The sequence below is a fragment of the Triticum dicoccoides genome, chromosome 1A (assembly GCF_002162155.2).
Source record: "Triticum dicoccoides isolate Atlit2015 ecotype Zavitan chromosome 1A, WEW_v2.0, whole genome shotgun sequence".
Lineage (NCBI taxonomy): Eukaryota > Viridiplantae > Streptophyta > Magnoliopsida > Poales > Poaceae > Triticum > Triticum dicoccoides.
Window position 1 is genome coordinate 556,775,049 of NC_041380.1, and position 3,706 is coordinate 556,778,754.

General features: G+C 36.7%; 1 long non-coding RNA gene across 1 annotated transcript; it reads left to right on the plus strand.

Moving 5' to 3' along the window:
* The first annotated feature begins 1,697 nt into the window (after positions 1-1,697).
* On the plus strand, positions 1,698-2,323 carry LOC119329522. Its single transcript, XR_005159600.1, has 3 exons — positions 1,698-1,814; positions 1,906-2,081; positions 2,231-2,323. It is a non-coding gene; the product is annotated as an uncharacterized LOC119329522 (long non-coding RNA).
* The last annotated feature ends 1,383 nt before the right edge of the window (positions 2,324-3,706 follow it).

Genomic DNA, 3,706 nt, shown 5'->3' on the forward strand with positions numbered 1-3,706 from the left:
CATGTTGTCAGTTGTCACTTTACAGTCCTAGAAGTTTTGCTTGAAAATCTCAGAATATCAGAATTCCAGCATTTCAAAAGCTAAACAACACGATGTTCCTAAAAAGATGTTGTTTTGCTTGCAGAATATAATTAGTTTTGATTTATTTTGTAGTGAAAAGGTCTGTACACAAGGTTTGTTGTGTATTTTGTAGTTACCTCCATTGATTGTATCATATTGAGTGTTGTATGTAGTGAGTTGGGCGTGTGTGTCCTGTGGAGGCGCTGTGCACCTTCAGGGTCATGATGGCCATCTTCTGTCGAGCTTCACCGCCTCACGCAGCAGGACTGACTCTGATGACCTGTTTAGAGCAGGTTCGATCCAATCTACCTTTTATTTCCATGGCCTTCCCACCTCCACCCCTATTATTGCTATTTTACTTAGTGCGTGTTTTGAGAAGATCAGGCTGCAAATTGTTCTATACTTCTTTACCTTTAAAAAAAGCTTGGTTTTTATACATAATTTAGCATGGGTAAACTAATAAAATTTAATCATGGAGAAGGACATGAGCTTGCACAGAGTTTTTAGTAGATGACGACATAAATTGTGGCATTGGTCGCAATCTAGAAGTTTTTCAGGTGAGTGACATGGTTTAATTTGGAGAAGGACGAGCTAGGATGCAGTCACATATTTTTTAATGGTTCCTGCCTATTCCTTGTGGTATTATCAATATTTTCTAATTGAATTGAACTTCTATGTGATAACCTTCCAGATCCAAATCCTACTTCAGAAAGTGTATATGAGCAAAGGTCTACACCTAAGCGTTATCAGAAGTGAGGTCTTAGACAAGGTAATGTTTTTCTATCTGATGAACTAGACAAGGTAATGTTCGAACTTGGAAGTGATCAAATCATATACTTTGGTATGAAAGAGTGTAAACTAACTATTACATGTACATCTTAGCTCTAGATTTTCAGTTTGTGCTTGTCTAATGTAGAAAATGTTGTCCACGAAACATGGCCTGAAGGTCAGAAAATATCATTCATCCTTGTGTTGCAGTAAAATATATCTCTTCATTACAAAAAAATAGTCCATTTAGATTTCGGAGCAGTATATGCCGAGTATCTATACTCACCAGAGTCGATTTTTCTTTAAGATAATTTTAAGAGGTACTGCTTAAGTTCCGCATGCAATGTGTTGTAGCATAATTTATCTTATTCTGTTAATTACAAAACTATCTCTGAATAACTTATAGATATATCAAAATCTCACAAATTCGGATAGACCATCTAGCGTACTTCTCAATTTTGGTATTGGCGGTGACATTGTTATTCGAGATTATTTTGTTGTTAACTTTTTTTGCCCTTTAAATTTGAAATACTTGAAACATGATCTGGGTGCTTCTTCTTGATCTGGTCGGTGAGTGAGGAGGTAAGAAACAGGGACATAGAGGCACATTGGGCTTAGAATTTAGGGAAATAGAAACCATCTAAAGTCACTCTACCCTAAAATAAATCTTAACCTTATAATGAAGCTTGGTTTAGTATTTTTTTCTCTACGAAAGATCAAGTAATCTGATATCGAGCTCGTTCTTTTAGAGTAATTGAATTTTGAGTTTCTAATGATTGTTCATGCCTAATTGGCAATATATATTGACAACAAATTATTTTTGTTGTCAGACGAAGGGCATAACCGATGGCACCAGCGGGAGGTGAGTGCCGGTGGAGATAAGTGAAAAGGAGTAGCGTGAGGCGGTAGACAGCCTTGAAGAGGATGAGAGGGCCTGCTGCTGGGGTTTACTCCTAGGTATTTTTGGATCAGTGCCGGCAGCCCAGGTATCTTCTTCCGTCTCTGGATCCTAAACTGTATATCTCTAATCTGCAATGACATGCAGTACTGACGGATACAAGTGTGTGGCTGCTCCAGTGCCGCTGCATACTCCAGTACAGCCCAAACGTGGATGCAGGTGGATGTGGGCACCGTGGCCGCCACCAAGGATGTGGGGGTCGCGCCACAACCGGCATGGACGCGGTGGGAACGCCGAAACTGTCAAGGACACGGGAGCCACACTTCAGCCTTAGTGTTTTCCCTAATTTCTTTAGGTATGTGAGGTCGATTTAATATTCACATATATGCTGAAATTTTGACACCGAAGAACCAGCAATCGAGTTATATGAAATTTCTTGCGAGAGCTATACCCTTCTTTTTAGTACTGAGAAATTCTCATGAGTACCAATGGTGAAATTTTCAGGTCTAAATACTGGATGAGATTCTCATTTCTGGCATTCTTCATGAACCTATCAAGGAGAACATTTCAATACTAATTGCCGCAAAGGTGTTCTCAACACCGGCTAGCAAGAAGAGAGTATGTTTTTTTAATGCTCACTGTTGTAAGCTTGATTCACACGGAGCTTCTCAATGTTGTACATGTAGTTTGTGAGTAACAGAAATAAAACCTATTACTTCATTCTTGTCTTGTACCTCCGATTCATATCCCACTAATCAATAGAGTTCAGTTATGTGCTTCAATATTAGGAAGTCATTATCTTCTACTCCCTTCGTTCCTAAATATTTGTCTTTCTAGAGATTTCAACAAGTGACTACACAAGAAGCAAAATGAGTGAATCTACACTCTAAAATATTTCTATATACATCTGTATGTGGTAGTCCATTTGAAATCTCTAAAAAAAAATATATTTGGGAACGGAGGGAGTAAAACAAATTTTGTTACCTACTCAAACATATTTTGTTCCTGTGTTTCTGATAAATTTTCTATAAAAATGTGTACAATAGAACCTGCGGAACCTGCATTGGACCATGATCATTTGCTCTATTCATTTCTTCTAAAGAGTACAGATTCCTACGCATTCATAAATACGATTTAGTGTGCTATTACATTTCTTGGAATCAAATGCTATATTTTCTGTGGGAATTCGTTGACACGGTTCCTTACAGAAGTTGTATCTTTGAAACGGACAAATAGCTCTATGTAATTCTATCATATTCTGATTTTGAGGCAAGTATACCAGTTATCCTTTTCCTTTCTAGCAAGGTACCATAGTACATGTTATGAAATTCTCCTTTGCCTTCCAGGTGAACCAAATAGGCGTCTTTTTAACAAATGGAGGGAATTCGTTTGTCAATAAAAGTAAATTTGTCACAGGGGATGTTGTCTTATTTCTTCAAGTATAAGCAATGTTGTCTTATTTCTTCAAGTATAAGCAAATGAACAGTGTGTTGAAGTTAACAAGTTTCTATCCTTATTCCTCTTATTAATTGTGTGTTATCCCAATTTATACATGTAACAATGATGAATGATGATGATGTAAGGAGAGCCATTCTGTTTCCTTGAACAAAACAACTCTCTATACTTATTTCTCCTAAAAGCTTTCAGACGATACTCACACCATATGATTCCTTGAAACATAGTAGTATTTTTCAGATCTATTACAATCCAAGGTTTTTTTAACTAATATTATTCTTTATATTCGTAAGTAGTATAAAGTTGCCCCAAAATTGGTAATATGATTTTGGATGATATATTATGATGCTGACAAGGAGGTTATTGGTGTTGAATAAAATAGCAGTATGAAATAACCCTGCATATATGTGTTTGTTTTTAATCTGAGCCTTTCAATTCAACTGAAATTTTTACTTGTACAATATTTACTGTCTTTTGCCTCTTGTTTTGCAGGTTATCTGGAATGATGGTAGGTATTAATGAAGT